Here is an 8,839-nt window from a genome sequence, read left to right on the forward strand (position 1 = left end):
CCTTTTTGGCTTCCCATGAATTAAGACAACCAGAGAATAGTCAATTGAAAGGTTGGATCATTTTGATTTTTTCAGTCACAGACAAGCACAAATGATGAATGCTAGGCTAAAGAAAAGGTTGTTTGGATTTGATGAAACATTCCAAAAAAGCTCAAGACACTGCCCTATTTACTTTAGAAGAAAAAGGATTATGTCCTAGGATGTAAGGAACTGAAAGCATGGTTCGATTTCCTAGACAAGATTCACACTAATAAAAGTGAATTGACAAACAGACTGGTTTTATAGCTGTAAGCTGAATACTAGACAGCTTCCATCTTTTAATTTCTCATTCAGCACTGGAAGGATGATTCTAGCAGAAAGTCACTTTTCTGTACCTGGTTCATTAACAAGCAACACACCTTTACTGGCAAGCCACTTGAAAGCAAGAAATCAGATGCCTTGATTGTCACTGGGTTTGTTGGGTTAATATGGCATTTGTCAGAAAATTTCATTAGAAGTCAGAAAATGGACAGTTTACTGTCCATGGATAATGATTTTTTGTTTTTGTTTTTGTTTTGTTTTGAGACTAATGGGGTATTGGTTTTTCACAAGTGTACCGAAGGATCATGCGATGCTGCCTGCATTACACGCACTCCTGGGCCACAAGTCCGCACATTGCTTTGCAACAGGTGATGGCAGAACCTTTCATCTCCCCTTTATCGTTTACTATGACACCTGCATTAGCTTCAGAATAAAGGAACACACCATCTTTTCTCCTATGACTTTGGTTGTTGTACTGTCACACGTACCTTCTTCCTTGGCTCTGGTTTGCCTTTCTTGACTGTAGTCATCACCATGTCACCTACACCAGCAGCAGGAAGTCTGTTCAGTGGTCCCTTGATCCCCTTCACAGAGATCATAAGACAGGTTTTTGGCTCTGGTGTTATCAGCTCAGCTGATCACAGCTCCCACGGGAAGACCCAGTGAAATCAGAAATTTTACACTGGAAGACCCACTACATCCGGGTTCAGCTTAAAATCAGGCCCTGATCCTACCATCTCAATGTTCCTGCTCCACCACCTGCCACTTTCGTGACCCTTCAGTGTTCTTGCTGTGCTCATGCTTTCCCTCTCCGGCCCAGAGGTGGGAAAAGAGCCCCAGGTGCCCAGAGCTGCAGCTCCCTGAGAGGCCAGCAGCCACAGTGCTTCAGATGGTGGAGATGAACTTTTTTTTGTATATATGTTTCAGTACTGAGGCTTGAACTCAGGGCCTCACATTCTCACTTGACTTCTGCTCAAGGCTGGCACTCTACGATTGGAGCCACACCTCCTCATCCGGATTTCTGCTGGTTAATTGGAGATAGGACTCTTACAGACTTTTCTGCCTGAGCTGGCTTTGAAATTCTCAAATCTCAGCTTCCTGAATAGCTAGGATTACAGTCATGAGCCACCAGAGCCCAGCTAGATACTGAGATCTGAAGACTGTGGTTCAAAGCTATCTAGGCAGACAAAGCAGGGAGACTGTTATCTCTAGTTAATCAGCCAAGTGCCAAAGTGGAGGTGTGACTCAAGTGGTAGAGTGGCAGCCATGAATAAGAAACACAAAATGAGAATGCAAAGTCCTGAGTTCTAGCTCCAGTGCTGGCACCCAAAAAAAGAAAAGATAGAAGAAAGAAAGAGAGAGGGGAGTAGAGGGAGGGAAGAAAGAAAGATTGCTGAAGTTGCTAAAGGTCTACAGTACAATAAATATTGAAAAAGGAACTATATTCATGCAGTTTTTGTAGTTAATATGGTTATTCTATCTTATTTATTATTTTTAATCTCTTGGATGACTTTATAAATTAAGCTGTGTCTTAGGTGTATATTTATACACACACACAGGGATCGATATTCCCTGAGACTTCAAACATCCTCAGGGTGTCTTAGAACATATCTCTTCTTCCATGAACCACGAACACTGTTTACCTCTGTTGTGCCGTACCACAGCAATACTAAACATTATCTCACTTCATCTTGACACCAGCCCCAGTATTTCAATTGCTATCTCTTGAGTTTTAGTCCTCAGAGATGTAATACACCTGTAGCTATGAGAGTTGATCCTAGTCAGGAAGATTAAAATTCACCCAAAACATCACAAAATGACAATGAAATGATCCAACTGTTGTATGTACTACCGAAAAAAATGTGACCCAGAGTTTGTAGAGTATTCTGTGAGGAATGAGGACTCATGGAAACTTTGGAGGCTATAAGGATGTGCAGAAGAACGAGGGATTAAGTGGTGAGATGGAAAAGCATTACCACAAAATTATAGCATGAGTCCCCAGTGCAGGGTGTCCTGAGGGACCCATGAAGTCCCTCTTTCCAAGCCCTGTGGGGAGGGAAGAAGGGGCATCTTCACTTTAGCTGAAGAGGTTGCTGACTGTGTAGCAGCTGATAGGGTGGAGCAGACTGGCATATTTGAGATCACACTGAGATAATGTTGTTGGCATTCTAGTTGTGTGTTGTAAGGGATTCTAAGGTGAAGTCTGGGAGATTAGAGAGTTCTGCAGAGTGTTGGCTATGGAGACATCCTAAGGAGTAAACATCTGAGAGGTTGTTGGGCAGCTAAACTAACAAATTTGCATGTAGTGGAAATGGAACATTTTACAAATAGGAAAAATAAAATCAGGGAGCAGAGAGATAGATGAACTCTTCCAAGGCCAGGAAGCTGATTAAGTGAAACAGTCTTCATTAGAGCCCTTTACCACTGAGGAAGCACTTTCACCTGCTGAGAAAACAAAAGAAGAGAGTTTGAACCTTTGTAGAGGAAATGGAAAAATACTCTAAATGGAACAATATTTCATTGAGTTTTTCAGAATTACAGGGAGCAATAAAGAGAAGCTCTTTGGAAGAGAAAATTGCAAAAAAGCAAGCAAGGTCAGAAGACTTTAAGGGGTCAATGGAAAATTGTCTTTTTGCATGTGTGTACCAGTACTAGGGCTTGAACTCACAGCAAGGGCACTGTCCTTGTGCTTTTTTGCTCGACTCTGGTACTCTGTCACCTGAGCCACAGCTCCACTTTTTACTTCCTGGTGATTAATTAGAGATAAGGTCTCAAGGACTTTCGTGTCTTGGCTGTCTTTGAACTGCTATCCTCAGATCTCAGCCTCCTAAATAGCTGAGCTTACAGGTGTGAGCCACCATGACAAGCTTAGAAGACTGGTTTTTGATTGTAGTAACAGTTGTTTACCCAAAGTGCCATTAAATGGGTTCATTTGAACGAGTCCATCTGGTCCCACATTTTGGTCTCTTGGAGGCAATACTCATGCTTTTCAGGACAGTTCTTGATTTGAAATGAGATTAAAACGAACAGGAGGCAGGTCCTTGAAGAAAAGGACAAAGGTGGCAAATGGGTTTATTTATTTTATAAAATCATGTTTAGCCAGCTAACCAGGAGAACTTGATCAAAGCAATCTGATATAGATTTTCCTTTGACTGATATTATTTAAATGATCAATGGAATCTCCTCTAGCAAGGGCATGGAGAGATATGGAAACATTCATACTGTTGCACAATTGTAACTTAGTTTTAGAGGGGAATTTAATGTTCCTTGCCAATATTAAGTATTCATCTATTAAGTAGATGTGGCAGCCTCAAGTCTTAGAATTGATCCTAGAGTATTGCACTGATCACACAAACAAGGGCAGATTGTCACTGAAATGAACAGTTCTATCATCTGTTGTTGCATATCAAACTTCTACAAGCTTAGCAGCTTAAAAGACATACATTTATTATCTCAGTATCCCTGGGCTGGGAATCCAGTCACAGTTTATCTGAGTTTTAGGGTCTTTCAAAGGCTGTCCTAAGGTGTTGGCTGGGGCTGAGGACTCATTGGAGAGGTGAAGGATCTGCTTTCAGACTCACATGCTTGCTGAAAGCATTTGGGTACTTTGGACTATCTTCCAGGGGCTGGTCTTTGCTTCATGCTATATGAAGCTTTCTATAAACCAGCAAGGGAATGTCTGCTAGAAGGTTTTTTTAAATTTAATTTTAGCGTCAAGGTGGTATACAGAGCTAGGTTACAGTTACATACATAAGGTAGTGAGTATATTTCTTGTTGAAATTTTTAAAGTGAGAATTCTTTCCTTTCCTTTCCATCCTCTTCCCCTTTCCTTTGCTGTTCTCCTTCCCTGTACCCACTTCTCCTCCTCCTTTCTTTTTCTCCTTCCCTTTTTCTCTACCCCACCTCTCATCTTCTCTGTCCTCTTCTCTCTTGCTTCCTCTTCCTCCCCTCTCTTCACCCTCCTCCCCTCCCTTCCCTTCCCTGACTCTCTTCTCTTTTCTCCCTTCTACAGGGCAATAGTCTCAAAGTGACATCTTGTCACTTTATTCTAAGAATTAGGAGCCAAGTCACCAACCAGCCCACACTCAAGGAGAAGGGATTACATATGTACAGAAAAACCAAGAAGTAGGGAACACCAGTAGGTATCTTACAATCTGTCCTCCAGGAAAAGCAACTGTCTATCAAAATTGAGTTTAAATGAATCACAGTAGCACCATAGAGTGCAACACTTCAGTGGTTACAAAACAGTGTTGTCAATGTATTCATGGACTTGGGCAGATTTTCAAAATCTATTGATCAACGAATTAAGAAAGCAAGCACTTTTTTTGCAGACAATGCACACATTGGGATACTATTTTGTGAAAGCACAATATTTTCCCCAATAAATTATGTTTATGCCAACATATACAAATTTAAACACAAATGGAAGACCTTGTGAAGAGGCACATCTGTACCTGCAAGGTGAGTACCCTTGCAAGGAGCTGTGGGTTTAAGGTGGAGGTGATGTGTAACGGGCAGCTTTTTCCTCCTAGTCATTATACTTCATTTCTTATTTGTTTCACAAGGAACGTGTTTATGTCTGATATATTTTTTTCTTCTAAAAAGAGCTGGAATAAGGAAGGAGGGGCTCAAATCTAACCATGCTCAAAAGTGTTCCATGGTGTTCATGAATGTGACACTCCAATGCCTCATCCTTGTATGGGTTCTAAATGTCTGCCCAGGCTTCTTTCTCAGATTTAGTTCAGATGGTCCTGCCTGTGTTTGAGACAAGGGAGAGCTGTGTTGTCACAGATCCAGGAACTGCTCTGGATAGGCTCCCAGTAGGACTTGCAGGAGACCGGCAGCTGAATCCTACAGGATACTTTTCTTTCCCAGAAACAAAAGAAGAACCACAGTAACCACCCAGAGAGACTGACTCCGAAGCCTTGGGGCCCTTCTGGGAGGTCACAGGAAGGGATATGGGACAAGGAGTCCTTTTTGTGGTGGGTCCTGTTGTGAGTTCCATGGCCTACTTTGTCATCAGAAGATGAACCAAGACCCCTGTGGCAGAGGTAGACTTCAAGAACCACTACTCAGCAGAGACCTTGGGTGAGCTGCCTTATTCCTCCATGTCTCTGTGGCCTCACCAGAATGATAACAGCTTCCAAGTTCCAGGCATGTCTGGATGTAAGGATTAAATGAGCAGATACACTGAAGCTTAGCACTTAGAGCCCAGTAAGAATCCATTAAGTTTGGCTCAGTTACTGTTATTGACACTTTCTGTTTTGATCAAGGAAAATCTGGCACTTACTAAACCCTTACCAGTTTCCCATTCATAACTCTTTGAGAAGTGCTTTATAAACATTATTTCTTTGAGGGTACTAGGGTTTGAACTCAAGGTATCACACTTGCTCAACTTGCTTGTTTGACTGGTGTATTACCACTTGAGCCATACCTCTAGCCCTGGTATTCTCCTTGACTCAACACAGCCTCTCCATTGTGGATCTACTCTGAGTCTTCCCAGCTTATAAATAAAAAGTTTGAGGCTCAGAAAGGTTCACTTAACCTCTCCCAAGTTCATGAACTGGCAAACACTGGTGCTGAGATTCGGATTCAGGTCTCAGGTCTCCAGCACCTGCTCATCAAACCATGCTCTGTAGCTTCCTGGTTGTCAGTGCCCACACAGTTTTTCTCTCAAAATGTTGGGAAAACACCAGGAGGTGTAGAGGACTGAGGAGCAGATCAAAGCACTTAGAAGAGGACTAGTAAGGAAGCACTAATGTAAAGATTATACAAGCCGGGCGCCAGTGGCTCATGCCTGTAGTCCTGGCTACTCAGGAGGCTGAGATCTGAGGATTGCAGTTCAAAGCCAGCCCATGCAAGAAAGTCCGTGAAACTCTTATCTCCAAAAAGCCACCAGAAAACTGGAAGTGACGCTGTAGCTCAAGTGGTAGAGCGCTAGCCTTGAGCTAAAGAGCTGAGGGACAGCACTCAGGCCCAGAGTTCAATGCCCCCAAAAAAGATTATACAAACATGAGGAGAAATTGATGAACAAATTATCACATGAGGAACTGTCCACAACTTCCTCAGAAACCAACCAACCAAAATTATCAAAGTATAAAAGAAAATAAAAATCACTGGATTTAACTTACACAACACACTTGATGTGTGTACTCAACAGAGTATTCATTATCATCAACTATGTAAAATGAGTTAACTGTGATATCCCTTTCATCTGATGATGCACCTAGAGTGACTGCCATAGAACTCTAGGAGGGCAGGGAAATCAGAAAGAACTTTCTAGAATACCTCAAGTTGTTCTCTGATATAGAAATATTTATATACTTTTCCCATTTTATTGTAATGAACAGTGGAAATGTCATCTTCATTTTTCCCTCTGAGGCCACTAAGAGTTGGACAGCAACCTACCAAAGGTGCCCCACTAGCAAAGCATGGCACTGAGAAGGGAACCATAGGGACCCCCTTGTCCTGTGGCTCAGCAACTCTTTTAGAGACAAAAGGTGCCTTGAAGTAAATTTTGCAAACACCATTTGCTTCTTTTATTTTACCAATCCTAGGCTTGAACGCAGGGCCTGGGCACTGTCCCTGAGCTTCTTTTACTCAAGTCTGGCACTCTACCACTTGAGCTACAATGCCACTTCTGGCTTTTTCTGTTTATGTGGTACTGAGGAATCAAAAACCCAGGGCTTTATGCATGCTAGGCAAGCACTCTACCACTGAGCCACATTCCCAGTCCCACCTTCTGTTTTTTAGATTTTATTTTATTTTATTGTAAGGTAATAAGTAAGGTAATGAGTACATTTCTTGTCAAACATTGTTACCCCCTCCTTTATTTTCTCCCATTTTCTCTCTCTCCTGACGTCTCTCCCCCCAAGTTGTAAAGTTCATTACCAACATAGTGTCTTGTGAGTATCACCATTGCATTGGTTCACCCTTTGTCCTTTGTCTCACCATTTTGTTATTCCCCTTCCCATCCCCAAATTAGATAAGCATATATACAAGATCCAGGGTACCAAAATCAAAAACAGTGACAACATGTAAACTGGTTCAACTACTCTAGAAAGCAGTATGGAGGATCCTCAAAAAACTAAACATAGAGACGAGATGGGTGCTAGTGGTTCACGCCTATAATCCTATCAACTCAGGAGCCTGAGATCTGAGGATCGTGGTTCAAAGCCAGCCTGGGCAGGAAACTCTGTGAGACTCTTATCTCCAGTTAACCACCAAAAAACCAAAGTGGCACTGTGGCTCAAGTGGTAGAGCACTCGCTTTGAGCTGAAGAGCTGAGGGACAGTGCCCAGGCCCAGAGTTCAAGCCCCATGATTAACAACAAACAAACAAACAAACAACAACAACAAAAAACCTGTGATCCAGCAATCCCACTCCTGGGAATTTACCAAAATGATCACAAACAAGGCCACACTAAAGCTACCAGCACAATTATGTTCATTGTAGTATTATTTATCATAGCTAAGATATGGAGCCAACCAAGATACCTCTCAGTAGATGAATGGATCAAGAAAATGTGGTATATATACACAATGGAATTCTATGCTTCCATCAGAAGGAATGATATTGCCCCATTCATAAGGAAATGAAAAGACTTAGGAAAAATCATATTAAGTGAAGTAAACCAGACCCCAAGAAATAGGCTCCGTGGTTTTCCCTCATTTGTAATAAACAGTATATGTCTAGGATAGTCCTAGCAGAGGGGCACAATAGCTATGTAAATATGACTAAATAAAATGAGGCTAATCAAAATGAGCTCCAAGATATGAAAACAAGAAAGGTTTTTTCTTTTTGCTTCTTTTTTTGAAAATGTGTAAAGTTCTTTCTTTTTTTTGTTTTAATTTTTTTTGGTTTCGGTTTATCCCTATTTACTTTCCTTAACCTTGCTTCTTAAAGGAAAGCTTCAGAGTCATGTTTAATGATTAAATAGGCAGACGGTGGCAAGTGCTGGCAAGAATGTATAGAACTAAAATCTTCTTACTTTGCTGGTGGGATTGAAACATTGGTACAGCCACTTCGAAAAATTAGCTTGGCCATTCCTCAAAGTAGACTTTTCATGGGACCTAGCAACCCCACTCCAGTGTATCTACCTAAGAGAACTGAAAGCATGTATACATGCAAAGACTTGTGCATATATGTTTTCTGTAGTATTGATAGTCAAAAGTGCACACAAATACAAATAGAACTTGGTAAATCCATACAGGGGATGAGAAGGACTAGAGCACAGATACACAAAGTAAAAGAAGCCATACATGTTGTATGGTTTATATGAGTTGTCCAGAATAGACAATACATTCATTGGCAATACATTGGTTGTTGCCCTGGATGACAGTCACTGCTAATGTGTGCTCTGTGTGGGGTTTCTCTGTGGGGCAATGGAAATAAATGTTCTAGAATTAGATTATGGTGATGGTTGGACAACTATGAATACACTGAAAACCACTGAATTGTTTGCTTTTGGGAAAAAATTACGGCATGTGAATTAAATTTCAATAATGCTATTTAAGAAAAAAGAGAGAATGCCAGTCTG

At 41.4% G+C, this 8,839-nt stretch overlaps 1 pseudogene; it reads right to left on the bottom strand.

Annotated features, from left to right (window-relative positions):
- Positions 1–603: 603 nt before the first annotated feature.
- Positions 604–8,346, bottom strand: LOC138824593 (large ribosomal subunit protein uL14 pseudogene; annotated as a pseudogene).
- Positions 8,347–8,839: the final 493 nt, after the last annotated feature.

The sequence above is a fragment of the Dipodomys merriami genome, unplaced genomic scaffold, assembly GCF_024711535.1.
Source record: "Dipodomys merriami isolate MVZ:Mamm:240054 unplaced genomic scaffold, mDipMer1.0.p SCAF_13, whole genome shotgun sequence".
Lineage (NCBI taxonomy): Eukaryota > Metazoa > Chordata > Mammalia > Rodentia > Heteromyidae > Dipodomys > Dipodomys merriami.